This window comes from Arvicanthis niloticus, chromosome 4 (assembly GCF_011762505.2).
Source record: "Arvicanthis niloticus isolate mArvNil1 chromosome 4, mArvNil1.pat.X, whole genome shotgun sequence".
Lineage (NCBI taxonomy): Eukaryota > Metazoa > Chordata > Mammalia > Rodentia > Muridae > Arvicanthis > Arvicanthis niloticus.
Window position 1 is genome coordinate 127,700,028 of NC_047661.1, and position 20,886 is coordinate 127,720,913.

General features: G+C 40.8%; 1 pseudogene; it reads right to left on the reverse strand.

The window, feature by feature from the left end:
• Positions 1-14,260: 14,260 nt before the first annotated feature.
• On the reverse strand, positions 14,261-14,879 carry LOC117707282 (high mobility group protein B1 pseudogene; annotated as a pseudogene).
• Positions 14,880-20,886: the final 6,007 nt, after the last annotated feature.

Here is a 20,886-nt window from a genome sequence, read left to right on the forward strand (position 1 = left end):
AAAATCCTGCTCAGTTCTGCTTTTCTCAGCATATCAAAACCCGTCAGCATTTGGTATAAAACATCACATCTACCAAGCGAATAAATAATCATAATCAGCTCAGATCACCACTAAACAAAGAATAATTTTCTCAGTATTGGATGCTGGAAAACCTAACACCATAGTCTGGGAATGTTGGACTTCTTGTTGTTAGAACTTTCTCCCTCATTTGTAGCCACCTTCACCCTGTGCCTGAAAATGGTTTTCCTACGGATTCCTCTGATAATGACATTAAGCCCATTATCCCATCATGACGCCTCACCACCATGAGCTCATCCGATCCTAATCACCTCTCAAACCTCATACCAAGTGACTCTCGCATCTAATATTAGCGCTTCGGGCTGTGGATTTAAGGGAGACGTGGCATTCTGTCTGTAACAAACACTATCCGCTTTGTTTCAATGTCACCCTGTCTTTCCAAAGCAATCCCAAAATCCATCCCTGGCCCTATTATTTTAGACTGAGCTGTCAACTTCTCTTAACTGCAACTGGATCCGCATCCAGTCTGTTATCCACCCTGCACCATCCTCTCCTGTCTCTGTTTTGATGCTTATGTTAATTTCTAGTTTCCTACATATCAACCATCGAAGTGTTTATCAAAGCACTCAACACCCTCCACTTATTCAGCATCATCCTTTATTCCACATATTCTCCACTCCGGCCAAGCAAAAGTTCCAGTGATATCTCAAATAAATCATGCAGTTCACACTCGGGTGCTCTGCATATAGTGCTCTGCATTCAAGAACCCTGCCCCCACCAGCAAATCTGGCAATCCATTAGACATTATCGAGACAGAGCATCTCCAAGAAGCCGTGTCTAGTTCTCCTGCAAGCAGGTCCCTTCTCTATGGGTCCATGTGGGTTTTTTAAGATTAATTCATTTTACGTTGTGTATGTTTCACTTGCATTTTGTCTATGCACCACATACATACAGTGCTCATGGAGGCTCAGAAGAGGGGTAAGATATGTCAGAATAGAGGTGCAGAGGCTGGAGCTGAGTCTGGCTCTTCTGCAGGAGCAGCAAGTGCTCTTAACCACGGAGCCTTCTTTCTAGCACCAATTCCATAGATTCTTACTATGTCATCATAATATTCCTAACTTTGAATTGTGATTTTCATTCTACATAGTTTTTATAGAAATACAGAGATTTTATGATCTATCATTTGTGTCAGACTCCCTCTCACTGGGGCTAAATATCAAATATGTTTCAAATCTTCCTGCTAATCAGAACAAAGTACATAGAATATATAAAGGGATACCCTAGTTGAGTAGATGACAAGCCAATGATTAAACTTGCATTTCTACTGGATGTGCTGGCACTCACCTATAATCCCAGCATATGAAAGGCAGAGGCAGGTGGATCTCTGTGTGTTTCAGGCTGGCCCAATCTAAATGGTGAGTTCTCCAGGACAGCTAGAGCTACACAGTGAGATCCTGTCCCAAAAAGAATGTATTTCTTTGTGTTTTCTCATCTTTAATCGAGAAAGTGCTAATGGCTGTGTACGTGTGTGTGTACGTGTGTGTGTGTGTGTGTGTGTGTGTGTGTGTGCGTGTGTGTGTGTGTGTGTGTGTGTGTGTGTGAACTGTATGTAAACCAAAGAGTCACTCTAACACTGGCTTCATTTTTATGATAGGCCTAGATGGAATCAAATATACCAGTTATCTGGGAGGAGTGAAAATTTTGAAGACTGTTCTAACAAATTGCCACAAATTTGAGAGCTTGAAACAATAAGAAATGTATTGTCAAATGTCTGAAGACAGGAGGTCTGAACTCAGTGTCAACGAGTTTTAAAAGTGAGATCACAGCATCAGAACTCCCCTCCCAAAGGACTCAGGACAAAGTGAATCTTGTCTTTCAACTTCCAGTAGCCTCTAGAATTTTTTTCTCTGTGGCCACATTTACCCAACCTTTGCCTTTGTGGCCATATTTCCTTCTCGTATGTGTGTTCCTTATGAATCTTCTCCATATCACTCATACGGATGTGTGTGATAGCATGAAATACCTTCCTACAATCCAGGAAAACCTTGTCTAGTTCACTAAACACAACTGCAAAGACATTTTGTTCTCATACGGTAGTATTTAAAAGATTCAAGTATCCAGATATTAGATCCTTGAATGTGATTTTTTCAGCCTAAGAAAATCTCCTATTAAAAGACAAAAATAGGAACAGGTGCCATCACTAAAAATAGAAGGCTAAAAGTCCAAAATTCAGATTCCCTTGAAGACTGGATTTACTAGACAATTATTTTAGCTCAATTACCTTAAATGTGCTCAAAGAGCTCAAATAAAATGGTGAACAAAAAACTAAAGGAAATCAAAAGAATGGTTCACACCTTGTTTCTCTTTAAAAAATCAAAAAAAAAAAGTCATCACTAATGTTAAAAATTAATAACTTCGCTAGTGTTAAAAAGAAACTGTGGCTTGGAGCAGTACCACAACTAAAATGAAAATTTCACAAAAGTAGCTCAAAGCAGGTTAGAGCAGGTGGGGAAAAAAATAAACAAACTTAAAAGATCAATCCACTAAGATTTCTGCTAAGAACAGAAAGAACAGGGGTAATGGGAGATGAAGAACCCCGTGGGCAGCGCTAACCACACCAGCAGACACACAACAGAAGCTGGGCAGGACAGGTGAGTAACAGCAAAGACAGACAGCACTCTATACAATCCAGCCTCACACATGAGTTCAAGTTAAGCTTTAGAAGACTCACACATAAGCAAACTCTCACTTGAAAAGAAAATCTTGGAAGCAGCCAGAGAGAGTGGGTTCTTAACAAAGCAGGGAGTTTCAATGAGATTCGCAAAGGATTTCTCCTTGAAAACTATTGTCTCTAGAACAGAATGAGCTGTTCATTTGTGTGTTCATTTGGTTTGGTTTGGTGGTGGTGGTGGTGGTGGTGGTGGTGGTGGTGGTGGTGGTGGTGGTGGTGGTGGTGGTGGTTTCAAGGTCTGATTGCTTATTTTTTACTCTTTAAAGACTGTTTTTGACTGGACTCAGAAGTAAAAGCTCTCAGTGAGGACAGCCTATATCTCTTAACAATCTGTTCGTGATGTTTTTCTTTGACTTCCTTCATTCTCCTGGTCAAAGTTTGGTGAATCCTACAGCCTCCTCCTTGGTTTTTTTAGCACATTGTTTCTTCAGAGGACCACATTAGTGTTCGTGTTGCACAAGATGCTGAATCTTGGGTACTTGGTCGTAGGCCTCTTACCTTCTTTGTTTAAGGGCTCTCTGACAACATTCTAGCAGACATCATTAGGCAAGTAGCTCATTTGACTCTGGAGGCTGAAAACTTCCACAGTAGGCTGCATCTACGATTTGGAACATGAGAACCAGTAGGTAAATTCAGTCAAGATCACAGGCATCTAAATCTAAGAAGCCAACAGTGCATCTCTCAGATCAAGTATAATGTTCCAAGAGTCTACAGATTCTCCACTAGGAATCATAGACTTCAAAAACCAAGATACTTTGAAGTTCTGACATCCAAAGGGAGGGAAGATGGGATTCCCAGCACTAAAAATCAGCAAAAAGTCCATTCTTTCCTTAGATTCCATGCAAACCAACATTGATGAACATTGTAGACTTGCATTGAAAGCCAGCATTCGTCATAGAGTCTACTGACTAGCTTGCTAATCTCATCTGGGCCTCCCCATCACCAGCACATCTTAGGAAGCCAAATGGGCTTCCCTTTCAACGGAAGAGGTACACAATGTCTACTAAAGATAATAATAATGTGATAGCGAAGAAGAAACAACATTTTACCAATCAGCTCCATAGTCTTTAATGTAATTAAATCAATATCCAAAACCAGTTAGTCAACATTCCATTTACTGTAACAAATACCTGAGATAACCTACTTCTAAAGAGAGTTATTTGGTCACAGCGTTGGAAAGTTCAATCTACCACTGTTTAGACTTGGGATACAGCAGCACATATTGCTAGGGTATCTGTTGAACAACAGAACTGCTTTTCTCAAGGCAGTTAGGAAGCAAAAAGGGGAAAAGGGTCAATGTCTCAGTGTCTTCATCAGAGACATTCCCTCAGAAAGTCCTCACCCTCCTCCACTTGTCTTCTCCTCTTAATAACTATCCCAGTTCCTAGTCATATGTGCCATATGCTAAAAGCCAGCTTTCACTAAGGGGCTGTTGGGAGACTTATCCAAACCATAGCATGAGATTCACTGATATGAAGTAGCCAGGATGTATAAATGGAAGAAACAGAAAGCAGAAACTTGGCAAAAGCATCAGAGCTTCTTTTGGGGGATGAGAAAATATTCTACAGTTGGATAGGGCATGGTGACTGTGCACACTAGAGTTGTGCTTAAGCTAGTGGGTCATTATCTTAAATCATTACATGCTGACACATCACGAGAACTCTACTTCATACATAAAAATGTAAAAGATTAAAAGTAAAAACCTTTACCTCATCCTTGAGGAAGCCAGTGCCTAAAAGGGATGGGAAGATAACTGGCCAGGTCATGAAATGGCGGTTTATAAAGCTAAGCTTATCCAGCACTCTAGGACTGATCACTCTTGAATGAGATTGGGAAAGTATATAAGGAGGGGTTTTCCAACCCTAGGATGGTAGAGTTAAAAGTTCCACAGTGAAGCATAAATTAGGGAACAGTCTCCCTTCGACATACATGGCAGCATCTAGATGAAAACTCCAACCTCTGCCCTCTGCCCTCTGCCCTCTGCCCTCTGCCCTCTGCCCTCTGCCCTCTGCCCTCTGCCCTCTGCCCTAGGCTCAGACTTCATGACTGGTCTCAAGCACAACCTCACTGGCTCACTTCAGCAACACAGACTCAACACATACAGCACCTGTTGTATCCTCAGGGGACATTTATCCGTCACCGTATGACTGGGCTGAGCAGTACTGGCCCACTGCCGCACATTTATTTCTCTTGCTTTCACAATATAATACTGGGAAGCTGGAGACCCACCCTCCAAAATATTAGCTACTGCTGAATGAACGTTCTATCTCTCACAGCTAACTCCACAGTAGAGGTGGATTTGCCAAGATTAACTCTGAGAAAGGCATCAAATTAAAACAAGTTCTGACTCCACTGCACTTAGTTAGGAGCACAGGGTACATGGATGGGCTCTCTGTTTGTTGTTTGTTTGTTTTCCTTTTCTTTTCTTTCCTTTTCTTTTTTCCCACAAGTGAGTTTCTCAGCTTTGCACTTTGGAAACTGAAAACAGTGTTATACTGAGTGTGTGTGTGTGTGTGTGTGTGTGTGTGTGTGTGTGTGTGTGTGGTGGTGGTGGTGGTGATTTGAATGAGAATGGCCCCCATGGGGTCATATGTTCGAATGGTTGGTTCAAAGTTGGTGGAACCATTGGCAAGGATTTGGACTTATGGCCTTGTTGGAGAAGGTGTATCACTGGGGTGTGGTTTGAGTTTTGAAAAGCCCATATCATTCCCAATTAGCTCTCTGCATTATGGCTGTTGTCACAACATGAAGGTCTCAGCTACAGCTACAGAGCTGAGCCTTCCTGACACCAGATGCTCCCTGATGATCAAGGACTCACCCTCTGAAACTGTAAGAAGTTTCTCAATCAAATGCTTCTTCTACAAATGCTGCCTTGATCATGGTGCCTCTTCACTTCAACAGAACAGTAACTCAGACCGTTTACAATGAAGGCAAGTCAGGGGACAGCAGAGACCCTTTGCTACTACTAATGGAGGCTGCTGTGTTGTGTACGCAACCTTCATTTTGCAAAGCTGTTTGTGAAAATGTCACATCTTAGATGAATTACTCTGTCATTTACAGTCACCTAGATCAAATCTACAAAAGTTAACAGCTATAGAAACAGAAGCTCAGAAGGAGGAATTTAAGCCTTGAGGATACTGTTCAATAATTTTATGATTTTAAAATATGATAACATTGCTTTCCACACCACCTGACCACATCAACCACACTCACCTTCCAGGTGAATCTAAGAACCTGTCACCTCATGAGCTCAGAAAGACCCCCAGCCAATGCCACATTACTTTTACTGGTGCTTTTTTCACTTCCCTGGGCAATCAAAGGTTCTTGTTCTGTTTTGTTGTGTTTCCTTTTCCCCTTTGATCTATCACTATTTTAAGTGACAGTAGCAACAATGATAGTGAAGTGTGAACGAAAAGACCATTAACCATCTAACCATATACGTGAGACTTTCCTGAAGTCTAATGAAAGGTCAAAAACAGCACTTGTCTTAGGTGGTGCATGGAGCACTTGCATAAGAATTACCTCGACTACTTATTGAAAAGTACATTCCAAAGGGCTGAGCCAGGCCTACTATTCAGAACGTTCAGACTCTAGGATCTGCACGTTTGTTCTACTTCATAGAGTATCCACTGCACCATAAAGTTTGAAACTACAGCAAAATGCATATGAAATGTTTTTAAGAATATTTTTTCTGTCTCCAAACCATCCCTCTGGCCAATAGAAAGGGAAGTTCTTGAACAGCAGAGATCATCTCATCATTTATCAATATGCTGTCTAAAACACCTTTGCTAGGCAATGTGTCCGTCATCACATCAGATGCTGATTTATAAAACAAAAGGAACGTAACAGATACCCAGCAAGTGTTTGTTGAATGAGCAAATAACCAAACCCAAGGAACATCCAGTCTTATGAACAGACCCTTTTAAGCATGCGTTTCTCTTATATTGGGTAACTCATATATTAGGGATCTTCTGGCCAGTGGTTTGATTTGACACATTGTTCAGGTAGTTACCTTATAACCATCTACTTGCTTCTCCAAGGACTTCTAGCTTTATAGCCACTGGTATTTAAGTGATTCCCTAGTTGAACTATAAACATAGTGAAGTATACAATTTACTTCCCAAAGGAAATTCACAGTAGATAAAATCTTTAATATCCCACAGAATGGTACTGCCTTGCTGACTCTTTTGGGAGTTGCAGCCATTGCTTTCCATAAAATTTTCTGAAAGGGCTCCTCTCTGCAACAAGTGATGTCTTCTCGGAGAAGAACCAATCACTCTCCACTACGGGGCATTTTCAATACAACAGGCACCATATTCCTGAAAAGATGTGGTGCTGAATAAGATGGCACACAGGATGCTCTGGTTTCCAGAGAACTCTCCATCTATCAGATCAGCATGTCTGATGTGAACAAGGAATCTCTCCCCCAAGAATGAATGAATTCTAAGACTGTTACTGGAAAAAAAAAAAAAAACACTCCATCTAAAGCATTAACTGAGCAGAAGAGGCAAGCAGGCTTTATCTGACCTGAGCTCCAGAGTCAGACATAATGGCTGTCAGATGGTCTGAGAAGCCGCACACGTGAGTCATTTACACTCAGCCTCCTGAGTCATTCTTACTGTAACAAGTTGTTCTAGAATGCCATACTCCATAGTTTACTTGAATCTTGTAATAATACTACTGCTCTTGGTTAAATTGTTCAAGGGCACAGCATTCTAGTCCAAGTATCACTTAAAAAAAAAATTAGTCCTTGCAACAAACTATTTAATCAGGCTTTTATCAGGCTACAGTGTAGTCTAAATCATCCCTAACTCATTTGTTTGTTTGTTTGTTTGTTTGTTTGTTTTTCCTTTCTCCTTATAAACTCTTTTCTACTTATAAACATATACAAATACTCCTCTCAGTTTATTCTTTTGCTTATGTCCCTGGTCTAACTCTCAACATCTGGAGTTTCAACAGCTACTCCTGTGAAAGGACTCTTTCTTTGACATCACTCATTCTCTCTCTCTCGCTCTCTCTCTCTCTCTCTCTCTCTCTCTTTCTCTCTCTCTCTCTCTCTCTTCTGCTGTGGTTGCTGCAGAAGGAGCTTGAGAGCCAGCGGAAACCTGAGCTTGAACTGGCAGGGCTATGGGGATGTGGCCTTGGAAAGGCCAAAGCAGAGACATGTTTAAATAGTTGAAGCTCAGAGTCAAGGAAGTCACAAGTAGACATCAGTTAGAGCCAGGGAGAACTGGCAAGATGATTTACTCCGTGAGCCAGCTGGTCAGCACTGGAGTCAGAAAGGAGGATAAGGGATAAATTCTGGAGAGTGTAATTCCCCACTTCCTTTGCCTCATGAACAGTGTAGTTCTACAGACATGAGTAGAAGGATAACAGTAGAGTTGATACTGAAGCAGCAGCCATGGAGACCTGGAGAAGGTCAGGAAAGGCCCGTGTGAGCTAGAACTTAAGAGGCCTTTCTCTCCTGCCTTGTGCTGGGGATTCTGTGCTGACAGGGGAGTTGGTTACAAGTTTGGAGCCAGTCATCTTTCTCTTCCTCGACTGTCATCCCAGGTCTCTGAGATTACATTACAAGGTTCCACTCTCACTAATTTTCACAACTCTTCCACAGTCACTAAGCCTCAAGTGTAGCTCTGTGCCTGTAACTCTGGCTCTTTGTGGAGGAGGAGGTGGATGGTGAGCAACTCTCTTCAGTTATCCTGAATTTCCCAGAAAGCAGCTTTTCTTTATTCTTTTTTCTTTCTTTTCTTTTTACATTTTTAAAACTTTTTATCAATTCTTTATAAATTTCACATCATGCACCCTAATCCCATTCATCTTCTCCCTTCACTTCTGCCCTTGCAACTTCACCCTCAAAAGAAAAAAAAAAAACAAAAATTAAATTAAATTTTAAAAAATCTCATTATGAAAGCTGCAGTGTGTCACAGAGTACACCCCTTTGTTTAAACATGTATACTTGCACATGTTCATTGTGATGAGTTATTGGTCTTGTTTGAGGCCTCTGGCTTCTGCTACACTATCGATACTGTATCCTCACCAGGACTTCTCTTGGATATCCTGTTGTTGCCCTATTTTATGGAGATCCTGAAGTTTTGGATCTATAGGAGTGGCCCTTTCATGCACTCCAGCAATTCATAGATAAGGTAGATGCTGGATGGGCAAACTCAAAGCACTAGATCTGGGCCAGGGTGGTAGCTGAGTTGGTCAGCCTGCCAGCTCTCCTATATTCACACCAACTCACCAGCACTGCCCTGCTAGCTCACTCAATGCTGCAACTGGCAAGGGGCAGGGCCAGCTCATCCTTTCACATGCCCAGCCCCCATCCCTGCCACCAAGGTCAGATCTACCTAGGTAAGATGCAGGGCCTGCTCTCCCAGGTACTGCAAACTACAAACCAATGAGGGGCAAGGCCAGCTCTCCTGCTCTTATAACCTTGGGGCCAGCTCTCAGGCCCAAGAAAGTAACTTTCCAATTATGTTGATGTTGAACAAATTATCTTGGAGATTTTTTTTTCCATCATCGTACAAAAGGAAGAAGGAAGAATAGAATACAAGCTTTTTAAATCTAGTTTCCTCCCAATAGGCACAAACCAAGCCACAATGTGACCTAGTTGATCACATAGCTCTCTAATAGAGGTAGGACTACCTCTAACTCTATTGATTCTTCATCCAGTGCACTTAATGCTGCATAGGCCGATGTCCTTTCAACTAGGACAACTTCAATTGCTCTATGTAATTGAAGATAAAAAATAAAATGGTAAAGGGACTAGAGAGATGACTCAGCAGTAAAGACCAAAAAAAGCCTCATTTAATTTCTGGCACCCACATGGCAACTCTTAGTTGTAACTCCATCTGTAACTCCAATTCTAAGGAATCCAATGCCCTTGTCTGGCCTCCATGGGCACCAGGTATGCAAATAGTATGTAGACATCCACACAAACACTCAAATCCACAAAATAAAATTGTTAATTAATTTTAATTGTTGTAAACTAGTCAAGAAAAATGTCGAAAATTTCTAGACAACACCTAAGTCAAGTGATCAAATAAGAATCATTGATTACAGGGTAACCACTACAACTTGCCAACTAATGACAAATAATGCAAACACAGCCAGAGACGTGTGGCCTGAAGCTAATAATATTGTACGAATCAAAATGGAAGGCATTGTTTCAAAATCTGTTCTAAGGACTTCCAGTTTCAATATCTCAACAGTCAAGGAAGACTGAGCAACTAGTTAAAATGAAGAAGCCAGAACAGCTGTGACAGTACAGGGCAGAGCCTAGAGCAGCCATGACCCCCTGGGGCAAAGCTCAGAACCATCATGACAGAGTGGGTAGAGCCCAGAGCAGCCATGACTGCATGGGGCAGAGCCCAGAACAGCCATGATAGAATGGGGTAGAGTCTGCTCTCCTGATCTGTATCTCCTTGATAATGAGACAAACAGTAAAGTATGAGTGAATTCTGGGGCCCAGGAAGAAGCAATATCCCAGTGAAGATCTCCGGGTGTCATATGGAGATGGTGTGGGGGAATATCTCTAATATAGTTCAGAAATGGTGGGCCACTTGGTGTCATTTGGAGAAAACACTCTGTACTGTGCTTGCTGCTTTGCTATAAGATTGTGGCTGCTTCCAAAAGCTTTGTTTTTGTTTTTGTTTTTGTTTTTTTAATTTACTTAAAGAATTACCCCCACTTCAGCATCTAGAAGCTGCCAGGCTTACTGTACTCGCTGTCTTCCCTACCTAAGATATTTGTCCGTGAGAAGGCAATATTGTGGAACAGCCTGAAATCTCTCTTCCGAAGTCCTATTAAAGTTTAACAGTGAGGAAGATAGGAAGTGCTCTGTCTGGTTCTAAACCTGTAATCAACCTCCGAGTGTTAGCACTCAGTCCCCAGCACAAGACAAGGAATAAAGGACTCGGGCCTGTAGCTCACATATGCCATCCCTGGCCTTGGAAATGATTTTTTTCTTTACTGAATCATTTAAATTACCACAGTCAGTTAAAGTGTCTCCTCCTTCAAAAACATATTATTTGACCTTTCAACATAATAATGAGCAAAAGAAACTTAGAATTTATTTCAAGGCTGATCTGATTTTTAATCAAGTAAGAATTGTATGGTCATTGATAACTGTAGACAGTTTGTTAGATACAGAGATACACAGATATGATAGATAAGGGGAGAGATTGAGGTAAGGATAGATAACAGATATGATAGAGAGATGGGTACATATAGATAGATGTAGATGACATATAGATAGGTAGAAATGTAAATAAGCTTAGAGACAAATACACATGTAGATATACATATAGGTTCTATACAGAGAGATGTTATATGTAACATGTTACTTTGACACATATACACATTGTGGAGTGGCTAAATTGAGCTATGTAGCATATGTATTTTTTCTCCATTAATGTATTTGTTTATTCATTTTACATCTCCATTGCTGCCCCTCCTTGTTCCCCTTCACAGAGTTCCTCTCCTCCATCTCCCCACCCAGTGGGAACCTGTCTGGGTATCCTTCCACCCTGGAGCATCAGGACTGCAGGGTTAGGCACATCCTCTCCCACTGAGGTCAGGCAAGACAACACAGCTGGGGAACAGATTCCACAGACAGGCAACAGCTTAAGGGACAGCTGCTACTCCAGTTGTTGGGGGACCCACATGAAGACTGAGCTGCATATCTGCTACATCTGTGCCAGGGGCCGTGATCCAGCCTGTGTATGCTATTAGATTGATGGTTGAGTCTCTGAGAGCCTTGAGGGTCCAAGTTAGTTGACTCTGTAAGTCTTCCTGTGAGTTCCTATCCCCTTCAGGGCCTTCAATTATTCCCTCAACTCTTCCATAAGAGTCCCCCAGCTCCTTCCAATGTTAGGACATAGGTATCTACATCTGCTTCAGTCAGCTGCTAAGTGGAGCCTCTCAGGGGAAGCTATGCTAGGCTCCTGTCTGCAAGCATAACAGAGTATCATTAATAGTGTTTGTGACTGGTGCTTGCCCATGGGATGGGTCTCAAGTCGGGCTGGTTATTGCTTGGCCATTCCCTCAGTTGTATTATTTCATACAGTTATATTTGCAGTGAGAGCATTTTAACTCTGTTTATTAATTTTCAAGTACAGTGTATATCATTATTTTTACCAGAAAATATAAACTATCTCTTGAAATTGTTTCTCTTGTCTAACTGAATTTAGAAAGATTCATCACCATTTATTTAGATTCCATATCCCCCCCCCATCCAGACTTTGTCTTGAATTAGAGTATTGAATTAAAAGCTAGTAAGATCAACATCGAATAAACATATAGTAGCAAAAAGATAACCAGGTTGTTAGACAACATCTACTCCAGCCTTCCAGGTGACTGTCAGTAATTTTCTTCCTTTGAAAATAATAGGCCCACGTGTTAAACAAATCTGGTTCCTCCAACACTTCTTTTAAGCTGTACTTCCTTCAAGGACAAGCATAGGATAGCCACCAGAAATTTCTATACATATTGTCTATATGTCATTCTTCTGTTGACCCTGTTGGTCTCCCTGTGGAGTTCTAATCCCCTTCAGGGCCTTCAACCCTTCCCCCCAACTCTTCCATAAGAGTTCCTGAGCTCCATCCAATGTTCAATCCTGAGTATTTTAGGCCCTACTCCTGAGCCTTGTCTCTCAGTGAGTAGTACCCATTCTTATAAAAGAGATCCCATGTATTTTTGCATTCCCCATCAATAGAATCTATCTTTATGCTTATTACAATCCCTTCCTTCTTAGGCCTGCTCTGAACTCTGTTTATCAGTCAATAAAACTCATTTCTGTTATGAAGGTGATTTCACACTTTGCTAGGGAGTTTCTATGTAGCTATGCATAAAGTTTTGTTGTGATGATTGTCAAAACCTTTCTTTAAAGATTTACTGTGCTTAAATGTGTAAAATAATAATAATAAACCCTTAAGTAAGAGTGTGGAAGTTCTTGACCCAGCTCTGGGTAAAGTTGAGCTAGCCCAAGTTTCATTCTTCACCTTGTACAGATCATTTCTTATCGAATGTGAGACTTGCATAGTCCCCATCATGTCCTCATGCCTCACAAAGCCTTGTTTGTTTATTTCCATATTCAATTTGTTTAGCTCACTGATCAATATTCATCCCTCACCTACACCTACCATCTTTAGATGAAAGTTCTAGATTCTATGTTGAAGTTTACTATTAATTAGCAAGTCATTTTTCTGTTTTCAAGATATCATTTATTCAACTGTATTATAAATTAATTGTACTAGAACCTCACTAAAGTGTCTTCTGCTGTCTACAGAAGATTTTGTATACTTTTATTTCTAATTTCCCCAAAATAATTCCAAGAAATAGCTTTCACACGAACTAATGATACATTGCATCTTCTGTCATAGTGTCATAGCATCCCAAGTTAGTTCATTTTAACAACCATCTTGTCCAACACTGAATTCTAGTCTTGAGATCTATGAGCAGCATAGCAACTGCTTCAAGTTATCAGAGTCAGCTAGTAAAAATAAAAAGAATAAGGCATGCTAAGTGTAGGCTTAGATTCTTCAAAGCCTACTTTAATTATGGTTCTTTAATGCTTCAACCTCCCTTCTAGCCCACCACTCACCAGAGGTAGGGGGAAAGAAAGGTTAATAGGAAACAGGGGTTGTGAACATGCTTAGAAATAGTTCTTTGAGATGATTCCAATCTTCATTGTCAGCAGTCAAGTCCACTAGCAAAACACCAAACACAAATCAGCAGTGGCAGTCTGGTCTGCTTGGCAAACACCAAACATGAATCAGTAGCAGTAGATCAATCCAGCACCGGTTGCAAGGCTTCTTCAACACATGTTGACCTAATCAACATGAGTCCACAGAAGTGGCAAGAAGCAACCCAAATACCACCAGAAGTTCTTTCATGTGCTTCTCTCTATGAAGTCATGACAAGGGAAGATCAGCAAAGAAAGCAAGGCAAATGCATCATCAGCGAAGACCAGTGTCAGTGAAGACAAGTGATGACCAGCAAAGAGTTGCAAGGCAAACCAATGCAAGAGCATCATCCACTGTCTGTTGGGTTAGACTTACACTCTTTTCAATATCACATGCCTCCCAAGTGTCTGCTTCACCAAAACATCACATACCCTTTTACCAGGCTGCTTCCAGAAAAACACATGTGTCTGCTCTCAGCAAAGCATACTCTCACATGTCTGCCTCAACAAAACATCATTTCCTAAGACAGTTTCCAGAATAATGTCACATGACCCAACTGGGTTTCCAGCAAAACCAGAAATCACCACTTCACCTAAGTATAGGGATAGAGTCATAATTAAACTAAGGAGTAAAGTGTCAGTCTAATGGAATAGGACAAATTAATATGCTTTTATTTTTTTTACAGTTTAAAAACAAATCTTACACAGCCTTACATTTCAATTTTTCTTTAAAAGGAGTGAGTTGTGTACAGGGGGGTTAAATGCTTTATAGACAAGAAAAAAACTGCGCTAGAACCAACTTATTCATCATCATCTTCTTCTTCATCATCATCTTCCTCTTCTTACTCCTCTTCCTCATCCTCTTCATCCTCCTCCTCATCTTCCTCTTCCTTCTTTTTCTTGCTCTTTTCAGCCTTGACTACCCCCTTTTTTGCTGCATCAGGTTTTCCTTCAGCTCTGTAGGCAGCAATATCCTTTTCATACTTCTCCTTCAGCTTGGCAGCCTTCTTCTCGTAGGGCTGCTTGTCATCCAAGGCAGTGTTGTTCCACATCTCTCCTAGTTTCTTTGCAACATCACCAATGGATAAGCCAGGATGCTCGCCTTTGATTTTTGGGCGGTACTCAGAACAGAACAGGAAGAAGGCTGAAGGAGGCCTCTTGGGTGCATTGGGGTCCTTGAACTTCTTTTTGGTCTCCCCTTTGGGAGGGATGTAGGTTTTCATTTCTCTTTCATAACAAGCCTTGTCAGCCTTTGCCATATCTTCAAATTTCCCCTTTTCTTTAGCAGACATAGTCTTCCACCTCTCTGAGCACTTCTTGGAGAACTCTGAGAAGTTGACAGAAGCATCTGGGTGCTTCTTCTTGTGCTCCTCCCGGCAGGTTTGCACAAAGAATGCATATGAGGACATTTTGCCTCTCGGCTTCTTAGGATCTCCTTTGCCCACGTTTAGTTGGCTTTCCTCCATGAGGCACAGAGTCATGCCCATGTTTAGTTGGTTTTCCTCCATGAGGCACAGAGTCACCCAGTGCCCGTCCGGCTCTCGCTTGCCCCGGCGCTGTCTCTATGGAGCTCAATGTACTGCAATGGCTGTCATTAATATGCTTTTAAATTAAAGAGATGACACTGAAGAAAAATAAGAGTTAATTTCTGCTCTAAAACACTAGAAGAATCTAAACTAGCTATGGAAAAAAACAGAGAAATTACTTAATAGAAATGGTAAGAGGAACCAATCTTGATACAACATGAATATATATATATATATATATATATATATATATATATATATATATATATAATATATGAATATATATATATATTACTACACTTTCTCTACAGAAGAAAAAATAGAAATAATATTGACTCTGGAATGAGAAGGAAGAGTACTAAAGCCATCAATGGTCAAATATGAACAAAAAGTCAAGGATGAAATGAGGAATGAGAAAAGCAGGAAGGTATACAAGAGCCCAATGAAACTATAAGACCAGAAAAGGGATCTGGCTCTGAATGAACAAAATAATTGCCAAGCAAGCACTGTGATAGATGCAACGAGCATGAAACACAGATTTGGGTACGATACCAATGCCATGGTTATGCAACCTTCTCAAGCCCGTCTCAGAAACCCAGCAGCATTAGTCAAGGAAACAGATCATTGATCTCTAGCTAGACCTGGAAATACAAGAGATTAACAGTAAATTTCTTAAGAGAATTGGAGACATTTGAGAATAGTTGAAATAATTGATCATTGAGTCCATGCCAAGGTGAGAAGAAAGCAGAGCTAATGAATACACGAGTCAAATAATAGAATGAAAGTCGTGTTCTTCCTAGGATATAGAAACGTGTGACATTTATCATGACCAATTTGATTTTACTTCAATTATATAAAGCAAAAACAACGTGCCTTACATATTACTCTCTAGTTGTAAATGATCTAGGTCAGTGCAACATTAAGCACAATGGATAAAGAATCAACAGATTAGAGCCAGTTCTCCTACATCTGTACTAGTGAACTACAGGACCAACTAGTTCACTTACTCACTTTGTACCTGCTGCCTGCAAATCTAGACACAGAACTTTCAGCTACCTGTTCAGTACCATGTCTGCCTGCATGCTGCCATGATTTCTACCATGATGACTATGGACTAAATCTCTGAACTATAAGCAAGCTCCAATTAAATATTTTCCTTTATAAACGTTCAAGGTCAGTGTCTCTTTACAACAATAGAAATTAACTAAGACGAGAACTCAACTAGACAGGACCAAGAGCACTGTTTAGCAACACATAGTATAACTCACCATGGAAATGCCTCTCGATACCACAATGAAGTATCATTAAACCTCCCAAATGAATGCCTATCCATCAAAAATAAAATGCAGACAAAGATGTATAGATAAAGGAACTTTTATACCTTCCTGGTAAGAGTGTAAATTAATACTGCTATTAAGAAGAATAATACAGAGGTTCCTCATAAAACTAAAGACATTTCTGTCCCTCAGCTATTCTACTTCTGGGAATATTTCCAAATGAAAACAAATCAGCATACCAAAGAAATGCTTGTTAATTTCAGCACTGGTCACATGATAACTAAGATATGAATCCACCTAGACACCCATTAACTAATGAGTAAGAAAATGTATATACACACACACAAAGTGTATACACACACCACTTGAGAAGCCATCATTTACACAAAAATAGGTGGAACTGGAAGGCGTGTGTGTGTGTGTGTGTGTGTGTGTGTGTGTGTGTGTAATATGCATCTAATAATAATTGAAGATGAGATCTTGAAGTTGGAGAGGACAGAACACAGGGGGAGCTGGATTGGGGAAAGGTGGGGCGGGTAGATTCAGTACCCTTCTATGAAGTTCTCTAAAATATAAATTTAAAATAACAAATAAAATTAAAAAGTACTTATTGAGTCCAAAACGTCCTGGCCTGTACTGGACCCAAAGAGAGAAAAACACATCCCTGAAATCCTGTTTAAAGACCCTTTGCTGTCACTCAAAACTGAGAGATGACCCTTGGTGTCCACGGGATATGTGAACTGGGTTGAGGCAGACATAACTCCAGACTGAGTTCATTCACTAACTAGCTACAGTGACACCTGGACCAGTTCTCCTTATACAGCAACAAGAGTGTGACCATAAAGAAGTCATAAAATGTTCACCAAGTACTGGGAAACAAATATTTGCTCCCTGCTTGATCCTTGATGATGCATATCGTGTTGTCCCTCTGAGCATCAAGAGTTATAGACAAGGAGATGCTACATCTCTTAAAAGGTGAGCTTGCCTTGTGACCAGTGCTTCCACAGGGCAGCGCTGTCTCTCACGGTCTACTGATGGAAGCACTTCACAATTCCAAAAACATCCAGCCATGGAAAAGCAAAATAGATAGGTTGGGTTAGGATGAGCTGGGCTAGGTTAAGAAGGAGTTTGGTTGAGCTGAACTGGCTGGGCTGAAATGGATTATATCAGGTTGGATTTTGGCTTTTTTTTTTTTCTATATTTCATTTTTTATTTTGTTTTTCCATGTTTTGTTTTGAGACCAGACCTTCAGGCCAGCTTCAAATCCTCTACCTTCTTGCCTTAGTCTCCTGACTACTGGGACTATAGGCATGTGTCACCACGCCTAAAATAGGTTTTATGAGAAACAAAAAAAGGCACCTCTGTGAGAAAAATATTTTAAATAAAGTTATTTAATCAGCAAATACCCATGCAGTTCCAACAATGTGCCACAAGTTGTACTTAACTTTGAGGACATAAGACCTAATAGTTCTGCTGACAGAAGATGTCAAGCAATCACTAACAATTTCATGATCCTATGTGGGGCACTCAAATGTGGTCATTTGGGATTCAATTTAGAGACATTATGGTTCAGTTGTATAGATTAGGCAGAGGCAGCAGAAACCCAATTATGCTAGGATTCCATGGACTTTTGAGAGGAAAAACTGATCCCAAGTTGCCAAAAAAAGCTTGTCCAAAGTCACACTCATGGTTATAGAAACTTGGCTCCCAGACCAGATTGTCTACACCATGACTTCCAGAGTGGGGAGAGCCACCTTCAGAAAGAACAATTAACATGTAAATGCACTGCTTGCTGAGATCTTTTTGGGACATTCTGAGAGACATATCATCACTACGGTCATTAGTTGTATCGAGAAAATAATCTCCTAATGTGCTTATACAAATGGACATTCTCTCTCATCTTGTGCAGGACTCCCACAAATGGATGTGAATTGATAAATATGGAGTTCTTTTCTCTATGATCTATAAACTGTGAAGAAAATGTCACTATCCACATTTTGGAGACCTTATTAATTACAAGTAGCAATCTAAATATACACACTCAGCAGGGGGAGGTGGAAGTACTGATAGAATTTCAAAGCCAAGACAAATTCACATATTTGGTGACCCTGTGAGCTTTGAGAGATGAATTTACAGCTGAACAACGATTGACAAGGAGAGATTGGCAGACAGGGCTGCCAGGGGGTTGCCAAGTAAAATAGCAACACAAGCAAGTGACCTGATGAATGAGGAGAAGCAACAGTTCAACAGTGGGTCACAGGATTAGAGGTGATGGAAGACAATAGAGAATACTGAGAATAATTCATCACGTCTTCATGCCTCCTCCTCATACACTTCATGTCATTTAGTCACTGGAGATGCAAGTATTCTGATCTTCCAGGCTCCGAGCTTATAGAATCACCCTGCCTCCCTACATATGAGTTAGCATGCAGGACTAGGTCAGTGGGTCCCAGCCATCATCCTTTGTAAAAAGTTCTTTGCAGGGAGGCATCTGTATCTTCAAAAAAAGAAAGTCCACTGAAATTCAAGTGCTTGAATTCTTGGACCATAGGAAGTGGTGCTATTAGGAGGTGTGGCTTTGTTGGAGGAAGTGTGCTGCTGTGGAGGCGGACCTTGGTATCCCGTATGCTCATGCTACGCCTAGTGGCTCTCAGTCTCCTGCTGCCTGTAGATCAAGACATAGAACTCCCAGCTCCTTCTCCAGCACCATGTCTGTCTGCACGCTGCCGTGCTTCCTGTCGTGATGATAATGGACGAAACCTCTGACGCTGTAAGCCAGCCCCCATGAAACGTTTCCCTTTATAAGAGTTACCATGGCCATGCTGTCCCTTTACAGCAATAAAAACCCTAACGAAGACAGGGTAGATCAATTTTTGAAATTAAAATGCATGCAATTCTGATTTTATTTGTGTGCATAACTGTTGGGGGCCGACTTTTAGCAGAAAGCGGCTATCAGCTTTGCAGCCATCTTGAGCCGTATACCCAGACATGAGACTTAGATTACAATAGCCTACAACAACTGAGCACACTCTGATAACATCTTGCTTTGGATACCCAGGATTTCCTTGGGTGTGTGAGATTAAAGGTGTGTGACTTAAGTGTGTGACTTAGAGATCAGATTTAGAGACAAGACCTAAGGGCATGACTTAAAGGTATGACCTAAAAGCACAGCTTAGAAGTGAGACATATAAAAGGCGAGAGGCAGACAGGAGAGTTCAGAACAATTAAGGACAGTACAACAGAACAATTTGGAGTAACAGAGATTCAGACACTAGGAGTAGGAGTAGACATTAGACACTCAGAAGAGAACAGAGAGAGTACAACTAGAAACTAGAAGGAGTATAACTAGGAACTAGGAACTCAAGACTTGGGACTTGGACTAGGAAGAGAGACTGAAGAATAAACGGGATTGAACCACACCCTGTCTGGTCTCCATTCTTCGAGTCCGTCCTCACTCTCTCTCTTGCTGAACCCTGACCCGCAGACCTGAGCGGCGGCTTGGGCGGGGAAACCGTGGCCGCCAAGCATTGAGTGGAGAGGGCCGCAACATTTTTGGTGCCCGAACAGGGACTAGTGCGGTTCTCAACATTTTAGGCCGCCCAAAGTGGGGCAGCCTAGGCCCCAACATTTTTGGCGCCCAAACGTGGGCTACTGCGGTTCTCAACACACAACTGGAGCTTAATTGCTCCTAGATGGCTTTGTGATTTGTTTGCTAAGAAATTAGATATTTTTTTTAGTGTTACACGTTTGCCTTGGGAAATATTTTCTAGCACACTTTAGAAGTGCATTCCTTTTTCCTTTTCTTCTGCTTTTGTGGTACTGCGGTTTGAACCCTGAGGCCTTGCACAAGGCAAGAACTCAACCGACTGTGCTGTAAATTCAGCCCCTAGAAGAGCACTCTCAGCACCTCATGCTTCACTTTTGGTAACACATAAAACACTTAACTGCCTCAACTGTATATTTATGGCCTTCTGTAAGGGAAGAATTACTCTGTTTCTATTCTAAAGAAGATCTCAGAAATCTCAGAAAAGAGTTTTGCCTTCCATTCATTTAGGAATACATTTTTTTCTTTGTGCATCACATTCCAATAATCTCTCAAGCAGGATGTGGGAACTTTCCAAAACTTTGACTTTTTCTATAAATAATCTCTCGCTGACATGGCTGGTCTTCTTTATGCTATTCACTGTTAACTGTTTTGTTGTTGTTGTTGTTGTTGTTGTTGTTGTTGTTGTTGTTGTTTTATCATAAGTGATACAAAGAGAGGACACTCGGCTAGAATCCACTGTGGAATACACTGTTTTCTTATACTCTTAAGCACAAATGTTCTCCAAATACAATTCCTTTAAGTCTTGGGCATCATGCTATAGTTCACTTTAAAACCTCCTCGAAACTGGAACATAGATGTGATTCCAAGCCTCTAGAAAGTAGAATATCCTAGAGAATTTTTGAAATACATCGTAAACAACCTTTTAATTCTAAATAATTGAGTCCTACTCAAAATTCAAATGATCAACACTACAATCATACAATTATTGATAAACATAACCACTGAATCCTAAACAAAAAATGTTTGTTAAATCAGATAATTGCTTTTATTATTTTTTTACAAAGCTTAAGGGGTCCAGAGAGAAGATTCCTCAATTAAGAGTA